At 37.2% G+C, this 20,812-nt stretch overlaps 1 protein-coding gene and 1 long non-coding RNA gene across 4 annotated transcripts in view; one reads left to right on the forward strand and one right to left on the reverse strand.

Annotated features, from left to right (window-relative positions):
- BRINP3 (BMP/retinoic acid inducible neural specific 3) overlaps positions 1-16,207 on the reverse strand; it is a 482,278-nt gene extending 466,071 nt beyond the window's left edge. The window contains exon 1 of one of the 3 annotated variants that reach the window (XM_006067708.4): positions 15,684-16,207. The gene's annotated coding sequence lies outside the window, so the exon portion shown is untranslated. Of the gene's footprint in view, positions 1-12,604; positions 13,139-13,985; positions 14,300-15,683 lie in introns of those variants that run through there. The other 2 variants (XM_006067709.4, XM_006067707.4) reach the window with 2 other exon arrangements.
- A 94-nt stretch (positions 16,208-16,301) lies between these two features.
- On the forward strand, positions 16,302-20,143 carry LOC102405671. The gene is made up of 5 exons (XR_006641108.1): positions 16,302-16,857; positions 17,259-17,358; positions 17,498-17,566; positions 17,760-17,999; positions 18,559-20,143. It is a non-coding gene; the product is annotated as an uncharacterized LOC102405671 (long non-coding RNA).
- The last annotated feature ends 669 nt before the right edge of the window (positions 20,144-20,812 follow it).

Raw genomic sequence — 20,812 nt, forward strand, 5'->3', positions numbered from 1 at the left:
TTACTCAGTTTAATATCTTTTAAGATGTACTATAAACTAAAAAACAAAAATCAGAAAACTAAGGTTTTCAGAGTGTATGTTATTTATTGTTAAAAGTATAATCATGGTCAGATTGATTTAATTTACCTATCTGATCTTCAGAGATATTACAAGATTAATCTAATGGTCAGATTACTCAATCTGATTATAAATTGTTTTATAGTATAGTATAACAAAAAAAAAACAACACTATCCAACATACATAAAACAGAACTGGTGTCTCAAGATGGGAGACATAATGCCATTTCAGAGGAATGAGATGACTTTAATATTTTGTTGAAATGCAGCCAAAAATTTTTATATAAGGTCAGTTTTCTTATGTTCTCAGACCTACCAGATAAGGACAAGAATATGAGGATCATTTCTAACAAGTATTATTTGAAAGAACAATAGTGTGAAAACTCAAGACTACAGCTAAAAATATACATATATTTATATATTATAGTTACTTTTAGCAAGGAAGATCCCTGGCTATAACAAAAATAATTTTAAAGGTATAGCATTTCATGAACACCAATTAAACTCAAATATTAAATTTGACATATTCAAAGATGCATGCATGATATGACACATCATCTTCTGATATGCATGTACATACAAATTACCAACTTTGAATGTTCATGAACTATAAGTAGTACATAGTCAAATAAAAGAATGAGAGTATCATTATTCAGTGATTTACATCATCTCTTTAATAATGATGCATTAATTTATGACTTTAATTCAATTACAGTTATGATCTATAATTTTAGTCTTCAAATGGCCTAAAATTGCTCTTCCTTAATCTAGACATTGTTTATTTATAGGTATTGATTTTTTAAAATATTTATTTAGTGTCAGACTTTATTTTGGGGGGCTCCAAAATCACTGCAGCCATGAAATAAAAATACACTTACTCCTTGGAAGAAAAGTTATGACCAACATAGACTGCATATTAAAAAGCAGAGACATTATTTTGTCAACAAAGGTCCGTCTATTCAAAGCTTTGGTTTTTCCAGTAGTCATGTATGGAGATGAGAGTTGGACTATAAAGTTGAGCACTGAAGAATTGATGCTTTTGAACTATGGTGTTGGAGAAGACTCTTGAGAGTCCCTTGGACAGCAAGGAGATCCAACCAATCCATTCTAAAGGAAATCAGTCCTGAATATTCATTGGAAAGACTGATGCTAAAGCTGAAACTCCAATACTTTGGCCACCTGGAGAAAGCTGCGAAGAGCTGACTCATTAGAAAAGATCTTGATGCTGGGAATGATTGAAGGCAGGAGGAGAAGGGGACAACAGAGGATGAGATGGTTGGGTGGCATCACCAACTCACTGGACATGGCTTTGCGCAAGGTCCGGGAGTTGGTGACGGACAGAGAAGCCTGGCGTGCTGCAGTCCATGGGGTTGCAAAGAGTCAGGTATGACTGAGCAACTGAACTGAACTGAACTGAGCTGATGCCAAGTCTTAGCTGAGACTTTCTACTTTCCTGACTACAGATCAAACTTGGGGTTTCTGCATTGCGAGCACTGCCTTAGCCACTGAACCACCAGGGAAATCCCTAACGGTATTGAATTTTTAAAGAACCCAGGGGAGTAGGTAGGATTTTAAGGAACCCAATATACATAGGTAGGATTTTGCCACTCTCTTTTCCATACTTCACCAGGTGTATAGAGAAGTCATTGCTTTATCTTAGCGCATCTGTTGAAATAAACAGTAATATGCTGAAATGGAAAGAAAGTCATTCTGACTCTTAGCTATGCAATTTATTACTGGGTTTATATAGGAATTAAACCAAAATTAAGTTTTTCTTTTTCTTATGAATTGCTAATTCTTGCATTTTCCCGTTAAACAAATTTATAAAAAGTAACACTGATCTTTGAAGCAAAAGAAAAAAAAAAAGCCATTCAATTCCAGACATCACAAAAATCTGAAGTTCTCCACTCAGAGACGACAGAAATAATGGAAGCACTGATTTGAATTAGCAATCCTTTTTGAATTTTAAAGACAATTGTTTTGGTGGGTTAATTACTACTTTAAATTCTTTTCAATATGTTTGTTGGAAATTATTAAAATAACTGCATACTGGATGGATTTTCATTTATTAGTCTTCTAAAATTTTACAATGTACTAATATTATCCTCTTAAACACCTTAGTTTATGACCAAATGAGGAAGGATCTGCTGGCATAGGAACCCGTGGAGCCCTTCATGTCTAACAACTTGTCATGCACATTGTAAGGTTTGGGAACATGTGCTGAACTGAATTCCTTTTTATTTTATTGAAAATATATGAGCTGCTACATTAGGCACTGCTTATACTGGAAAGAGACTGTCATTATATTAATATGCCCTAATGCATTATTATTGTATTTTCTCACTATTCTTATTCTAAAAAAGTTGAGCTTTCTTGTTTTAAATCACATTGTTAAGACTGGACTTAGAAGTGAATCTTCTTAGTTATTTAACTCTGCTAAACCTGTATTCCAGAGGGCACTTGTCGTTATTTATTTTATTTAGCTGATGGAGCAATACAGTGCCTCTGAATTACAGCTTTAAGTGTTTTCCATCTTAATGAGGGTTAGTATTCCTCTGAGGAGGTTATATTGTAGAAGGAACTAATCTCCTGCTTGATTCTGTCAATACAATCTTGTCTTACCAATAAAGAGGAAGTTAAATGCTACTACCTAATGGTAGAACTGATTAGAAAAAATGAATAGAAAGTGAGTTCCATTCTCTAGTTCTGTCCAGAAAATAGGACACATTATTCTTAAAAGCCCAAATTTCAAGTCACTTGCTTTATCTTTACACTTTAAATATAAAATATTTTGGTGTTTTGATATAAGCGATCATAGAAAAAAATCTTGTTAAGATTCAGATTGTACTCAGTTTTAATTCAAAAGGAAAGTGGTCAGAGACATAAGAATAAAGTTCAAATGGAAGATATTTAGAATAGTATTTTTAGATTAAAAATCTAATTTTAAGGTAAAATATGAGGGATGCTTCAGAAACCTTATTATAATTAGTGTCTTTGACTACCAAAACTGAGAAACAGAACACAGTCTAAAATAAAGATTAAAATAATCTATGTACAGGAATGAAGTGGAAATAACAGTACCAGACATCTGGATTTAATATGGTTACTATAACTGGAAACACGGTTCTGCTTTTTCTGGCATGCTCCAATAATAAAAAGCATTCTGCCTTGTGAAGGACAAAGTGCTTCTTGTCAGTAAAAGAATTCTGCCACAAAAATGCAAGTTTATAGGGAATCTGATGAAAAAAGTTGATTGAAAAAAACATACTCCGTGCAAATTCATGCATGTGCAAAGATAATAAACCTTTTGCTCCTGCCTTTATGAACAGCCTCAGTTACAGTTTTGCAAAGCTTTAGAAATGCTTTATAAAAAATATATATTTATGGTGGTCCTGAATAAAAATTGAAAGTATAATACTAACTTGCTGCTTAGCTAAGCTATCTGTACTACTGTTGATAAAGGCTCAATGATGTATTCTAAGACTAAAACACAATAACCGGGATGAAGTTCAGAAATCTTGGAGTTTGGTAACCAAATAGACAATAAATCTCTTGCTCTTTAATAAGACTAAAACTTGCTTTGAAGTTAACCAGGCCTAGAAGGTGAAATGAGCTTTTGAATTAAAAGTCTCTATACTGAGAAACACAAATAGATGTGTATAATCTGAAGTCACCCACACACAAAAATATTGTGTGGAGAAGGCAATGGCAACCTGGAGAAAGCAACGGCAACCCACGCCAGTACTCTTGCTTGCAAAATCCCATAGACGGAGGAGCCTGGTAGGCTGCAGTCCATGGGGTCGCGAAGAGTGGGACACAACTGAGCGACTTCACTTTCACTTTTCACTTTCATGCTTTGGAGAAGGAAATGGCAACCCACTCCAGTATTCTTGCCTGGAGAATCCCAGGGACGGTGGAGCCTGGCAGGCTGCCGTCTATGGGGTCGCACAGAGTCGGACACGAATGAAGTGACTTAGCAGCAGTAGCAGCAAGGAAGTTCCAAAGAAAGTTTAATAAAATTATTAAAAAGTCTTTTCAAAGAACCGGATTGTTTCAGCCATAGAAAACTCTTTTAAAATTTCAAAATAATAATATTCAGTTTCTTTATATTCATTTGCAAGGACATGAAAATATTCGAACTTCCAACATAAGAGAGGGCTTCCCTAGTTGCTCAGTTGGTAAAGAACCTGCTGCAGTGCAGGAGACCCGGGTTCAATTCCAGGGTTGGGAAGATTTGGGAAGATCCCCTGGAGAAGGAAATGGCAACCCACTCCAGTATTCTTGCCTAAAGAATCTCATAGAGGAGCCTGGCAGGTGACAGTCCATGGGGTCCCAAGAATCGGACACAACTTAGCAATAAAACCACCACCAACAACCTAAGAGAGTGTGGTTATAAACATTGTCAGTGAACTCCTAAACTTACCTTCTAATTCTGGTTATAGGGATCATTCAACTTACAGGATAACAGTTCCTATAATAGTACAATAATTCCTGAAATGCCTGTAATAATGTAACAATTAATTTCAGTATAAACAACCTGAGGCAACGATTTGTTATTTGATTCACTAATGCATCTATGCTGTGTGCTGTGTATGCTTAGTCACTCAGCCATGTCCAACTCTTTGAGATCCCATGGACTGCAGCCCACCAGGCTCCTCTGTCCATGGGATTCTCCAGGCAAGAATACTGGAGTGGGTTGCCATGCCCTCCTCCAGGGGATCTTTCCAACCCAGGGATCGAACCAGGTCTCCCGTATTGCAGGTGGATTCTTTACCATCTGAGCCACCAGGGATGCATCTGTACCACCAAGAAAAGAACTGGAAACAGGGGAAGTCCTCAATAAATACAAGATGAAATAAGAAAATTAAATTTGTAAAGTGAATTTTTGCAATGTTAATATGATTTTCCTTTCACTGTAAGTCCTAAAAATCAAAAGGCATAAGGCATTGAAAATGTTTCCACTAAAAAAAGCTATCATTGAAACAAATGAATCACCACAGAATCAGATGTCAACTAAATCAGTATGACTTTATTTGCAGAACCGTGCTTGTTCTTCCATGTCTCTTTAATAGTTATCCTTTAATATTCTAGATAGAAAATACATTTTTTACTGACCTATCTGTAAACTGAGGAATTTGACAACTATCTCTTTCTCTTAAACATAATTATATTTACAATATCAAAATTGGACATGTGTGAAAATACAATGAGTGATCAAGCATTGAATTTGCCTTGTGGATTATTTCTAAGCATACTTCATATAGCAAAAAATAAAAATAAAAAAATATGCCTCTTAAGCACAAGTGTGTCTTTTCATTGTTATATTTCCAAGCTTTAGCCTAGTTCACTCAGTGGATCAGACATCCATTAAATATTTCTTTAAAAAGAACCAAAAATCACAAAAAGATGTGATCTACAGCAAACAAACCAATCTATCAGCAAGCCGTTAAATCTTTGTCTGCTGTTCTCCAATTTCTTCTGAACCAACATCTAATAGTGTCAGAACATTTGTGTTGCTCTTGTTTAGTCACTAAGCTGTGTCTAATACTTTTGCGACTCTGTGAACTATAGCCTGCCAGGCTCCTCTGTCCATGGGATTTCCCAGGCAAGAATACTGAAGAGGGTTGCCATTCCCTACTCGGATTCAGAACTCTGGGTACTTCTAATTAAAGAATGAGTCTTCCGCAATGGACTTTTGCTTACCCAGTTTGCCAGAGATGCTGGGATGGTCTATGTTTGCATCGGTAACTATCCTTAAAGTGCCTGGCGTTGGCAATGTATTCTAGCTTGTGTAACTAAACTTTTTTCTAAATATGAACACCTGCTTTCCCCATCATTGCCCAACACAGAATTGTGAAAACATTTGGTATTTTCAAGGACCACTCTTGGCAATAAATTACTTTAACTGCTAAAATAGCTCAAACTGTCTCCACATTCAGGGAGATATAAAGAACTTAAGATACTAAGTTTAAAACGAAAAGTAAAGTAAATCTATTTTTAAAAGAAATCTAGATTATTAAAAAGTTTTTATATAAAAAGAGCCAGCCAGGTTTTGAAGAATTTTATAAGAAAGAATAAATGGGGCATTATTGTATCAGATACAAAGAAACTGTTGAATATAAGCTAATACATAGCATGTCATGTACATACTAGAGGTAATTTTAAGGCTTCATTGAATTTGTTACAATATTGCCTCTTTTTTTATATTTTGTTTTTTTGGCCACCAGGTATGTGGGGTACTAGGTCCCTGACCACAGATGGAACCCACTCCACTGCATTGGAAGGTGAAGTCTTAACCACTCCCAGTAATTTTTAAAATCATACTGTCTGAACTGGCCAGGAATACCTTCTAAATAATAAACATAGGAATCAATATTGCAGGACTTACCTGAAACCAAAACCTGGTAATAGAAAAAAATTTAATAAATAGTTAATAACTGTCCAGTTTCAATGCTGAGCAAATACATTGTTATCTTCAGCTCCGACCTTTGCAAATCTATATTTAAAAGACAGTAAAGTCAGTCAAATTGTTATCATTTTTGTGATGAAAGAATCATGTGACCCTAGACTAAACTTTGGTTTACCATACTGATTCAATGTTATTGATGAGAAAGAAATATATTTGACAGTTAATCACAGTTTATGTTGGAGTTGCTATTTTTACTCTAAATCAGAATTGATTTCCTTAAAGAGACACTGTCAAAGATAGGTTGAAATAGTTCTAATGACATGAGTGATCTTTCATATCTTCCTGGCCTACCTTCACAGATTGTAATTTGTTGTTTTGTCTTTTAAATTGGTTAAATAAGAGATGTGTTTAAATGTTCACATTTCATGGATGGATGGAAGAGACATATGAAAACCTGTTAGAGTTCACTCTAAGAGGAAACATGGGTGCTGCAAGTTATTTTTCGCCACAGTTATGTCACTATTCAAACATAATTGGTGTTACTCTTTTAGCTGAAGTATAAAGAAAACTATACATTTAAAATAATCTGCCCTTGATCTACAAGTTCCCAAATAAGCAGACAAGGTGTTGCAAAAATGTATATGTTTGGGAGTAGCAATGTAAGACTAGAAGTTCCACTCAGGTGAGAAGATGCTGAAAATAAGTACTTTAGTCAAAAAAGAGGCTTCAAGAATAACTTTGTGCTTCTTAAGAAATTACTCAGGATTGTTTTTCTTAGCTATGAATTTTAAGTTTAAATTCACAGTGAAGACTGGATTCATCTCTCTCAGTTCACATTTCAAAAAAAAAAGAAAAGTGTTGTTTTTGAGTGATTGGGAAAATTTCAAAAGTGGAACAGAGTATAACTTACAAAGCAAAAAAATGCACATCCTATCAAAAATTGCTTACTCAAGACAGGTTTTGAACTCAAATCAACAAGTTGGTTAAAAAGCTCATTAGGAGTGAAATTAGTAATAAGAAACAGAAAATATACTTTCTAATCTGTCGCTGTTGTTAAACGATCATTGGCAATTCATTTTTATTCTAGACTATTCAATTTTGGAAACTCTAGTCTTATTCTACATTATTTGATAGTATAATCTCGAAAATATTTTATCACATGTATATAATGTATTGAAACTTTGTATTCTGGTGACAGGCCTGAATGAATAATTAGAAATTCTCATAGTAAATTCAAGTAAAGCCACTCAATTTAAATGTTTTGAGTAAGCTAGACTTTTCTGTATATTAATATATTTGATGTTATATAAGGAAATGTTGAGAAAAGTATCAGTTAATTATCTTAAAGGAGCGTTTTTTTACAACTCTAGTGTGTGCTTTATTCAATCTTTAATGATTTTCTTCTGAATAATTAGATTTTGTTCATTACTCTTTGAGGTATTCACTTCTGAAAAAGACTATTCCACCATCTCTGTACATACATTTACGGGGCTGATTTTTTAAAACCATTAGAAATATTGCCACACAAAGATAGGAAAGCCAGTTAAATATATTATCTATCTTAGAAACTCAGTGATTGAATTAACTTTTGTTCTATATTTACTTTGGCTGCCTCAGAAGGCGCTTCTATACACGGTATTAAATTGCATAACTAAAAGCAGTTACAATCCTTGTATCTTAAAAGTGCATTCATATCAAAGATATTACAAATTACAAAGGACTCATGATAAGCAACCTGCATAAATATGTGATTTCATATTTTGATACTTGAGTGAACCCATTTAAATTTACTCCTTGATTTGATTTAATCACTTTCCTAAACCGGCTTCTTTTCAAGAACATCATTTGAAACGTTTTAAAGATCATATATTTAAGTTGTGAGAGTGTTTAATGAAACTATGAAGTAGTGAGTCACTATTTGACACTTAAAAACTAAAATGCATGCTTACTCAATTCTGGTCTTCCCAAGGCTAGATTGTTTTTTAATGGTGCAATATTCTAGAGATAGCTTTTAAAATTAACAAAATGCAAGACTCCAGAAAAGTTAATAAAAAAAAGCTCAATCCTGATGAGGTTGGCTGATACTCACAGAAATCAGGAAGAAAAAGTCTAACTATAAGCATTCTTCCACAATAAATCTATAATGGAATTTAAATGAAACACACCATTATGAAACAATAATTCTTCTGTAGCAGAGAACTACAATACATTTGAATGTAATGTTAACATATTTATTAATTTAATCAATAAATATGTACTTTATAGATTTAATTTGCTGGAACTGTAGCATGGTAGTTTCTTTATTAGCTATTGAAACAAATTTGTTATGCCTTTGGTGCTTTTAAAGTCATCCACATCTGAGAAAATTAGGGTTTATGCAGTAATACAAATGCTCCTAAAATATAAGTTAATATAGGTTACATTGAGGAAAACTACCATTTGTAACTCTAAACTTAAAAAATTAAAAATGTGAGAAATTATAGATTGTAAGAAATAACAGTGAATATGGAAGATTCCTATTTATTAGATTATATGTCATTTATTAGATTCCTATTTATTAGATTGTATGTCATATTTTCACATCTGAATTTATGCTTTCTTGGTTAAAAATAAACAATTAAAATTTAACACAATTATTTATGTTAAGATAAAATCTACTCAGCTCACTGAAAGTATATTAGTTATATCTTTTAATCTTTGGGGGAAAAGAAACTGGTTAGAAAATTATCACTGTGTTTATTTCAATTAGAGCATCTACTAGTTATTCATGATTTGCTACTTTGAATATGAAATTGAGAAATATCCCAGAACTGTTTGCATGAATACTTTATTTCAAACATAAATATAGAAGAGCTAATTCATAGCTTATGAAATAGTTATCTATGGAAACTTTGTAACTGGATAGGTCTGCAAATAAGTAATTGGATATAAATATTCTTAATAACCCATCAAATATCCTTGAAAAGATAGCGATAAAAGCTTTAAAATGTTATTGATGAGGATATTTGATGACCAGTATAAAATGCTTAGAGTGGCTATTTGATATTGCTAAGAAAAAAAAAGCTGGATCAGAACTTCTAGATATATTTTCAGTAAAAAGGCCATTAGTGTTCATGATTAAATTTCATCTTCAGAGAATCTTTTACTCTTATAGAATGGAATAAACATCTTTACACCATCCTTTTCTTTTAAGAGTCAAGACCATCCATTAGCAATCAATGATATTAAGCACATTTCTTTTTTCTTTTGCTCTCCTTTAGAACTCATGAATTGTAAACATTAAAATCATAAAACTAAATAACAGCACATGCAACTCTGGTCAGAGTTACACTACTAAATGTCTAAATGAAATTTTCCAAGTAATTGATAAATTAAAACCCAACAATGCTAGATGTCACCTAATTAATTCTGGTATGCTGAATATGAGTTGATAAATGATAGAAATTACCAGTATGATTTTCTCAAGTTTATTCATTATGAAAGTTGTTATATGAAAATATTTTGATCTTGCTTTCAATTAAACTGAGAGAAATCAACAAGTTAATAATATAAACCTGCTAAGAAATCAGACTTTCACTAAATGACAGTGAAAAGCCAGTCAAGAACAACTATTTTTGTAAAAGTGACTCTTCTCCCAGGACAGACAGGATTAAAGTCGTAAGAACTAATGTGTCTTAAGGAGTAAGCTTTTCTCTTTCTAAGCTATATGATATCAAAATAAAAGAAACATTATGTAAACTCATTAGACACCATAAAAACAAACCAATAATATTTGGTACTATATGTATATATATATATATACATATTTTTTTAAGTTGAGTCAACATTACTTCTTTCATGGAGAGTTTTATCAGAAAACAAACCAAAAAAAATCAAATGCAAATGATACCTTTTGCAAAATATATATTGTCTCCACAACATTTATCTTTTTAAAGCATCCTTATTTAGGGTCATTTTTTTCCTACAACACTCTGGTGTTTTCAACTATGTGAGAGTTAAGGAGTGTAAAGAGTAGACAGAAATCTTACTAGGATCCCATTAGTGAGGCGAAACTAAAAATAAAACTGAGGAAGGAATCTCAGATTCATCTCTCTCTACTTTCACAATAACCTACTACTAGAGGTAAAAAGAAAAATGTTAGAAGACCTCATTAATCATAAGTCATAGTCATAATATACAGATACCTTTGGGATATTTTTTAATAAAAGATGTTTGTTCAAAAGTTGACACAGATAATCTTTACATTACTCTTTGTGTCTGAACTTTAAGCTTCTGATACTAATACTCAATTTTCTAAATGATTTAAATTTTAGACACCTACTCTGGTCAGTAATTACTCATTTGGGAGCCAATATGAAAAAGATCAAAGTAACAAGTAACATAGGAAACTGAAGCATAGGTTGATAAAAAAGCATCAAAGTTTTGAAGTTCTATCAGTTGACTCTTTGCACTTGTAGAGAGAAAAACACAAAGGCACTATCTTAAAAAGAAAGTCTATTTTATTTAAAGAACACACAAACCTAGCAGTAAGGCTAATTTCATGCATGCATGTATGTGTATGATAGACACAGTCACGCACACAGACACTCTTAGAATCCCAATGGTTTCATCCTACTTAGGTTTGATTTACTTCACTATCATATACCAATCATTGAGCATGATTAAAATCAAAATGTATTGTACTTTATAAAAATGTACATTTCCATTACAATGTTGAGTTTATTTAGAGAAAATAGCTCATGAGAAACTGAAATGACATATTATCTGATTAAATGATAAGTGAAATCAATCATATGGTATCATGCTTATTTTATTTTAAAATACTATTAGAGCAATGTAATTTAAAATAAATGCCTCTTCACTCACCCAAAAGCGGACATACATATGTAATATAATATATAATAATGTCATGTTCACTACAATAGAACTCTAGAAGATAAAATGCAAAAGAACTAAGAAAGTGGAATTCATTGATGAATTACCTTTTCCAGTGGAGTAAAAACTACCTCTTGCATCAAACTAAGAAAAGCACTATAACTTTGCAATTTTATGACCCAAAGTTGCAATTATCTTTCATATGTCTTCAATATGTTATCAGTGAGCCTTACAAGCAGAAAATTATTGATCAGAGATCTACATCAATAAATGTAAGCACTTAAAATATTTCCAGAGAAAAATCTTAAAGTATATGATTTCTTAGAGAAGAAAAACTGTTAGAAATAAATGGAACAGTTTTAGGATTGTACCTTATTAATATTTCTTTTTGCTTCACTGTGTGGGGACTCCAGACTCCTTAAACATATTAGCATAACATAACAAAACAATATCAATAACAGAAGTTCTTCAAATTGAGTTTTAGCATTTTAATTGAGATTTTTTTTGGGGGGGATGGTTGTTAAATCTGAGAGTGGAAGAAATCTATTGGCTGGTAACATTATACATCTACAAAACTTGGAATTTTAAAAGTCTTATTTATGGGAGATTTTTCATAATGGAAAAAAATTGTTTATATTGTATTTTTCGGTTTCCAGCTGGTCTCCTAAGCTCAAAGATTTCTATACTGGGGTCAAACATATCTTACCTTAGGGCAAGCTCTTTTCTCACCGTATTTGACAACACAACCCACATCTACTCTGAAAAATTTTTTTAATTAAGAAAATTACATGAAAATACCCCCCAATAAATTTCCCTCAAGTAGTCAGAATTAAATTGCTGTTTGAAGATGCCCTGAATAGTTCTCCAGCTGTCCTTTATGTATTCAGGTCTGTGACCTTAACAAGAAGCAGTTTTAAGGCATTTCTGCAACTACTTCCTTACTTCCTTCATTTGGGTTCTACATTCCTTCCTCTGATGTCTACCCTCTCCATTTGTTCCTCTCACCTTGGCCCAGTTTATGCTTTCTGTAACATTGTTAGACATTTAAGTAAATGTACCTTGAACACTCAAATGAATGCATGTTAAACATTGAAATGGATTTAAACGGCTCATGAATGCAAATATTACGAAGTTATGCATCATAGCAGACCCATTTGAAAATACATATAACCCATCGCTTCAAACAGGGGAAAAAAATTGTCACGGGAGTGGTCAAACACAGGTTATCTCATTGTCAATAAAATACAGACATTCAGTTCTTACCTGCTTAACTGCATGATGATAAATCTAAATGGCACGCAAAAGAAAAAAGTCCCCCAAATCTGATCATCTGTCTTCGAAGCGGCTGTGACAGTTTTAGACACTGGTGCTTTCTTCTTTGCTTATATGTGACTGGCTAGACTATTTGTAAGCAATAGTAGGGTTATTTCGCACCCCAGTCACCTCTAAGCCTTTTCAAGCCTCGGGTGGGCATTTCACACAGCTGGAAACATGCATCTTATCCTCGGAGGTAACAGCCTCCCCAGCGTTTCCTAGTCGGATTCCCGTCCAAGGGAGGTCTCTGCCCCTAAAGGGCTGCTCACGTTCCTGACCTGGTGCAAAGGAGGAGGCTCTCTGGGCTCAACTCCTGGGGACTAGGAAAACAGCCATCGGAGACTTCAACTCTCAGCCACTGTTCGGCTGCAGATCCAGCTTCTCCAGCGGCCGGGAAGCACCACCCCCTCTCGGGTGGACGCCGGAGGCGAGCGCGCCCAGCCTGGACCCTCCTACCTCGCGCCCCACCTCCAGGAAAGGGGGACAGAAACAGAAAATCCTAACTCTCAAGTGGGGGTAATAGAAGCTGAAAGACTCCCAATCCCTACGGTTTGCTTTACACTTCCATTCCAACCTCTGGCTCCAAGTTGACATACAACTCCTTTCCTCCACCCCTCCCGCCCGCTAGATCCCTGCGAGTTGTTGAAGCAGGAGAGGGTGTGACGGTCAGCTACACTTTCCCACAGAGCCCAAGAAGTCAGCTAGCTCTTCTAAACCCAGCTAAGCGGACGGATGCAGACGGCGACTCTTTTTTTTTTTTTTTTTTTTTGAGGCAGGCATGCTGGAGAGCCGTCAAGTCATAATCTTAGTCACAGCTCATCAAAAATAATAATAAAAAATAAATAGAAACGCAGATGGGAGCGGATGAGGAATTCTCATACCAAATCTGGCCTCTCGCACAGAAAAGGGGTTTTGCTCAAAACCGGCGGGAGGAAGGCTGGCAATGGAGCGGGAAGTAAGGAAGCACCCCTAGGGCGCTCCCGGCTCCGGGGCTGCGATGCCCAAGACGGGCGCACGTTCTCCGCAGGGGCCGAGAGCCAAGGCTGCGCCTGCGGGGCGGGCGGGGCGCGGGGTACCGTCCCCACCCGGGCGAGTCGTCCCCACTCCCGGCGCCCAGCCTGGGCAGCCTGGTCCACCCAGCCCCGTGTCCTCCGCGCCCCCGGAGCCCAGGTAGTTTAGGCGTTGCCACCAGCTGCGGAGAAACCTCCAGGCGAGTCGCCTGTTGCTACCCCACCCGGCGAAAGCGCCTTTGGCGGTACGAGCCTGCTAGACGCACACCTCCCCTCCACCAACTTGAGTTTCAGGTTATGATACAGGAAAACGCACTTACCTAAGTACCTTACGCCTGTGCCTTACTGGGGTAGACTATGTTAAGAAGCAAAGATCTGACTGCACTGAAAGTTGGATTTTTTTTTTTTTTTCCTTCCCTCCCTCCACTCCTGCGCAACAGCAGCAGTCCTCCAAAGAGGATGTTTGAATTGGTGAATTATGCTAAGCCCTCGTTTCTTCAGCTGAAATCTCGGACGCTGATGGCACTTGTCTGGCAGAACGACCAGGCTGGGAAGGAGACCAGGTAGAAACTAGTGACGGGTGAGGGGCGCCAAGCGGTGCGGACCACAGGCAGCCCCGTTTTCTCGCTGGGAGCCAGAGGGGGAAAGCCCTTGAATCCCGAGACTGGGGGATGGGGTGTCGCTGCAGCTGGAGTACTTTTCTGTCTGGAAGCTAAAAGGGCTCTTGAATTAAAAAAAAAAAAAAAAAAAGCATAGGTTGTCGAGTCAGTCATCAATGACGACAGAAATAGTTCTTTCTGAGAATTTTTTTTTTTTAAAGAAGAAAGAAAAGAAAGAAGGGGGAAAAAGGGCTTGAACAATAGGTTTTCACCTCTATCCTTCAGAAATGTAGAAACCAGCAACTTGTTTTTACTGGGGGCGGGGGATTCGCAGAGGGGGGAAAAATCTCTATGCATTAGAGATGACTGATGATACATTCATGTTTGGCATTAAATGAATACTGTGTCCTTGTCAATGTGTGAAGTAAAAGCTGAGATTTAAATGTTTCTCAACACAGCTATACTTAAAAGGGAAGTGGTAATCTTAACTGTCAGTTTAGCCCATAAAAATGCTCATAAAAGTGAAAAAAAAAAAAACACTGACATATTAACATCCTTATTAAAAATGAGTCTAGGGGTTGAACAAGTGTGAAGAATGAGGCAATTAATTTTTTCATATAAAGCCTGTCCCTGAATTTCAGTGATTACAACCAATATAATCAGTACTTGCTTCTGATAGTTCTCTTCCTCTGAAATGAGCACTCTGTGTCCAATTAACTGTTCACAGGCGAAATTCACAAAATCGAAAATGTACTCCCAAGTGTGATGCCCGGTTTTAAATACAACACCCAAAATAATGTGTTCATGTGTGATTTGGGATGTTGTTAAAAAAAAAAAAAAATGGTGCACTCAAAACTCACACTCTTCTTGTTACCATACAGTGGATTTTAGTGCTTGATATCCTGAACCCATAAAAATACACTTTAGGAAAGTCCTCCCTAGTCATGTAATTGCTTACAATGAGCAAATAGTGACCTGAACAACCTTCTAAAGATCAGGAACTAGTGAACTTTCTCAGACCCTGCGATTGTCAGCAGGTCTGTTTTAAGCTCACTCTTAGATAAACATATAAAATTTGATCTTTCAAATGGCACAAGAATATGTGCCAAGAAGCATTGCGGGGTGGGGGGGGGGGGGCGGCTGGGGGGTGGAGGGAGGGATGGCTAATGTTTCCTATAACCTGAACATAAATGAGTGCAGAAATAAAGAATGTAAAAAGGGATGGGGTGATTCATTACATGGGCTATATCGTAGTAGCACAATTGCAAGGAACATACTAATTAATCAACAGGGTCACATAGATCTTTGGGTTCTGAAAGTGACAAAAATGTAAGACATGAGACATTTTTTAAACACACAGGTTTATGAAAAATAACACTAGCAGTAAGTTTCTAATCACATATGAAGAGAAGAACTTACCAGTGGAAATTTCAGGAAGCAAGAAGACTGTGAGAAAAATACATCCAGGATTCCAACAGATATTCCATGATCTTCCAAAGCAAGGTAGAGTGATGAGCTTCAGGCTGGTGGAACTTTGAAATAATCAGCAGTTCCTGGTGGCATGTAACCAAGTAAAAACCAGTTACACGGAAAGCCAGGAAGCCCCAAGGAAGGGAGGCAAAATGTGAAAGAGGTGCCTTTTATTGGGGGTGGGGGGGTGAGAAGCGGGAGGGGGGAGGCTTATTTGTGGTGATCCTTAGGCAGGCAAAGTGAAAATATACGGACTGTACAGCCCCAGACAGTGGGGGAAAATAGAAGCTGTGTAACCCCAGAGACCAGAAGGTGGACTACAGATAAATCTGCGAAGAGAAGTAAAAAGACGTGTTGAAGACAGCGAGATAAAGAGAGAACTAGTGAGCGAAGCTGTAGTCATTCTGATAGATAGAGCAGCAAGAGTGATTTAGTCTGCTCGGGAGGATCCAATGAGAATTCAAGAGGGCACCGCTTCGGAAATCCTGCTCAGATCTTCCCTCTCTCAGTTCTTTAAGAGTTACCTGTGTTGGGAACATTATTATTAGGATTAACAGTATTCCATCAGTGCATTCCACTAGGATCTGCCTTTCTTTCCCTCGCAGCAACGGAGGGAGGCGTAGTAAGGAAGCCCAACTCCACCGAGCCCCCCAGATAAACCCCTGTGTTCACTTTAGGATGGCCGGATCCTCGGGGATTGGCCTGGGGGGCTGAAGATGCGGAGGAGGCCGGGTTTCCCGGGCGCTTTCGGGGGCGCAGGGCCGGGAGGCGAAGGCAGGGAACCGGGGAACCGCGGCTGGTAGCGGCGGCGGCGGCGGCGGCAGGAGCCCTCCCAGGTCCTGCTTCCTTGGCGAATCCTGCTTCCCCGGGACTCCAGGCAATGGACTTCCATCGGGAACCTCAGCTCCAAATGCCTCACTTTAGCAGCTAGAGCTTTTGAGGTTCTGAGAATCGTCCCTGTCCCTGGGGGGAGAGGGTGGCAGGCTGCGAGTCTCCCGCGCCCCCTCTAATTCCTGCACTGTTAAACGGAGGGAGAGTGAGTCAGAAATGGCTTTGCTGCCGAATGCATTATCTGGCCATGTTCATAGCCCTGTACTGCACAAACGATCGCCTGATCGATCCGGTAAGACAGCTTGACTCTTCCCCTTTCCTCTACCGCCCCATCACTTCTCTAAACCCAAACCCCGAACCCAAATCCCAGCTTCTCTCTCTCTCTCTTTCAGGAACTTCCCTTTTCTATTTGAAACCTACTTCCCCCAGGGAATTGCTTGTGCGACCGAGGGGCTGGTGATTCTCTTTGCAAATGATTTAGATTTTGGCAGTGAAATGCACCCCCCGTGCCACCCGCACCCCTCCAGACACACACACCCTCCTTAGAGAGGTTCCCTCCGTGCCCCCAGGGATTTACTCTCAGCGTTAGGGTCTGGGTAAAGAGCGCCGTGGGAGTCTTTTGCCGTCTTATCTTCCGCCGGACCCCGAAGCTTAAGCATTATTCGCCTCTTTTCTTTCTTTTCTGTTTTTTAGAAATAAGAGGGAAAGGTAGAGTGGAAATTGATTTCTTGCAGAGACTGAGGCGTCAAATGAAAGAGGGAATAAACATTTGCCCTGGATAAAAATGTTCTTGGTAAGTAATCTTATTTTCTGCGGTTGAAAAGGAAACGCATTGCTTCTCACTGCCCCATCCCCCACTCCATTCATTTATTTGCTCTCTGTATGTAAATCACGAGCCCGGTCAGTGGAATTTTTCTTTTCCTTCTTCCTAGGGGAGTAGGAGCTTGTAAGGATGAATTTGAAGAAAGGGGGCTTGAAGAAGGCAGTGTGAAGGCTTTAAGGTACTAAATTTCCTGTATTCAAAGTAGAAACTCAGATAAAGCTGATGCCTGCTTGCTTGCTAAATGAGTAGTTAAATATCTCCCTGATTTCTTACTGAAATTTTCCTTTCTGAAAATAAAGAAAATAGTTTGGGGTCTGTGTCTATGCTTTTCATATAGCTTGACCATGTTCTAAAATATAATATTTTCTCAGTTTCAGAAATAATGTGAATCGCCCCCCCACTTTTTGGGGGGGGGGGCCAGGAAAGATGAAGTCATAGAAACGTTATACAAATGTGTGCACCTTCCTTCCAATTCTTGCACCGGATATAAACTTATAAGGTCCAGAATAGGCTTTTGCATGTCCTGGTGATACCTGTGAATTCATCCAGTCCTCTGGCTTTCCTGAATCTACAGCACCCCCAGCCTGCAGAGACTTCTGCGTGGAGAATGGGTAGGTGGAGGAATGGGAGGAGCCAAAGGTTGATTGTGTTGACATAATGTGTCACTTGGTGCTCAGAATCACAAAGCTTGCAAATTGTGTGAACTGGGTTTTGCTAGAGTAAACTGACCACTTCAGAGGTGAATACTTAAAGGAGACCTGCTCTAAAAGAAATTGTTGCAATTTTGAGTTCAAGAACATGATTTATTGGTGAACTACTCATATTCACTTTTTCCTCCATTGTTATCATTCTTTCCACTGTAAACTCCTTATCCTCAGTTTTAATGATAATGGATTATTTAACTGTCACAAAATGTAGTCCTGATACAAACAGACTGCCCTTAACCTCATCTGAAATAACTCATCTTAAAGATTCCATGGATGAGAGAGTAAAAATAGACTTAATTTCTGATCATCAATTTTCTAGAACTTGCTAGGGTAAAATCCCAGAAGAACCAAGTGGGTGAGCACATGTGCAAATCCGTAGCTATCATTACTATCAAAATAGGCAAGGGAAAAATTTTTTTCACAAAGGACGTGTTTGTATAACTCTTTTTCTTTCTCTCCTCAGGCTGTATTTCATTACTAATGATGTCCTAGAGCAGAAGGTTTCCTTCAGTCATCTCGTTTTACCAAAAGGATGATTTCTGTGCGTGTCCCTACGTTTTTAGACACACGTGGCAAGGGAGATTGGAGGTCCCCCCAAGGAGAATGACTTATTACAAACACAAACCTAGCAGTTGTGGTTTGAAAGAACATACTTTTTATATAAAAATTGCAATATGCTGTTCAAACCTATTTAAGTTGTTATTCAAGGAAATAGAATTATTTATTGAGAACCCAACTTAGAATAGTAACATTAACATTTTTAGCACATGTGTGAAATAAATGTGAGGTTGATATTCTTTTAAATATTTAGAGAAAAAAATAGGACAGGATGAAAAAATACTGTGACCCATGGTTCCTTAACTTTAAAAGAGTTTACAGCACTTAGACATCAATAAATAATGTGAGTATTTTAACATTATATTCGATCATATGATTATATTTGATCAACCTCCACATAGAGCTGTCACCTAACTGTTTTTTTACCTAAGTGCAAGAAAGTTTGAGCCTAGACCTTACTCAGAAGTTATGCATTTTATTTTTATGTTGACCTTTTCTTTTCCTGGGTAATCTTCATGCACATCTGCAGTTGGTGTTTTAGCCAATTTTTGTTACTGGTAATGTTTTGTCTGTTATTCTGGCTCCATCTTTTTTAAGAATATGGGCATCACCTAATTTATTTCTTACGTGTTAATCCACTAAAATTGCTTACACAAAGCAACATTCAAGACATGTTGAATTAGAGAAATTATGAAGCAATTTGCTTGTGAAGAAAAGTGTCGATATACTTCAGATTATTTTAACCTGAAATAAATGTGTAACAAAAATGGGTTATAATGAGATAAGTACAGTCACCCTGTTCCTTGTATACATACATAACACTCACATTTATACATATATAGTTGCGTTAAAATTTATTCATTTTAGTCTTATGCTTATTTTGATTTCAGAGTTTTCTCTTTGAAAGTATCTAAAACTTCTTCAATAACTAAGTGTGAAAGCATCTTCATGTCTTATTTCATGAGATCATAATGGAGCAGGACCCTAGGAGGCTTTCCCAGAACAGACCCACACACATGTCCTCCACCTGCATTTGTAGAAAAACTTTATTCAAGGAATAAGGTTCATCAGAGAAGTGAGAAGATGCAGAAAGAAAGAGAAACAGTCAAGCATGACAAACTAATACTTAAGCCATTAAACAAAGTCAAGGACCTTAGTTCCTCCTCAAAGGCTATAGATAATATTCTGAACTATATCTTTTGAGCTGTTTTACAGATACTGAAACCCCCACCAGGTGGAAGTAGTTACTGTTGTCTGCCCATAGGCAGGGAGACCTCCAGACAGGTTGGAACCAGAAGGCTGGTGATATTGACTCCCAATCACCTCACTATCAACCAAGCGGAAGAATGAACACAAGCTGATCATGCCCAGCGCCTTGAATACTTAAATAAGACTCCTCACTACCCTCTCCATGGTAGGACACATGGTCTCCTCTGTGGCATTAGCCCTCTGTGGCCCTCTGTGTTGGCAAAGAAATAAAGCTATTTCTATTTCACCAAAAACTCTGTCTGATTTACTCCAGCACCATTGTGCAAAGGCCAAATTTCAGAAACAAGGTCAATATGCTGCTAAATGAACTGACCAGTATATTCACATCTCAGAAAAAGTGTATTGGAACTTGAAGGAGTATTAAAGATAGCTTAGTCACTTTCATTATGATGAAAAAAATGAGAACCAGAGAAATTAAGTCATTAGTGCAATGATACACTAGCTACTAATCCAGAGAATTTTAAATACAGTTTTCCTAACTTCTTAGCTAGTATTATTCTGAATCAATTAAATTCTATTGACATTGAAGTCGCTCAGTCGTGTCCGACTGTTTGCGACCCCATGGACAGTAGCCTACCAGGCTCCTCCGTCCATGGAATTTTCCAGGCAAGAGTACTGGAGTCCTTCTCCAGGAGCTCTTCCTGACCCAGGGATCGAATCCGGGTCTCCCCCATTGTAGGCAGACACGTGCTAAACAAGTAGTGTTTTTGAAATTGGGCTAAACAATAAATGAAAGAGAAAAAGTAGTGTAAAGATGAATGTATTGCAGTCTTCTCCAAGTTTATTTTGTTGCTAACACTCTAGATTTTTTTTTTCTTTTTCTGCTGTGTTTCATCCTCCCCTTTTCCTTCCATCCCTGTCCTCAAAGATTGGGGAATATTTCATGACAT

The sequence above is a fragment of the Bubalus bubalis genome, chromosome 5 (genome assembly GCF_019923935.1).
Source record: "Bubalus bubalis isolate 160015118507 breed Murrah chromosome 5, NDDB_SH_1, whole genome shotgun sequence".
Taxonomy (NCBI): Eukaryota; Metazoa; Chordata; class Mammalia; order Artiodactyla; family Bovidae; genus Bubalus; species Bubalus bubalis.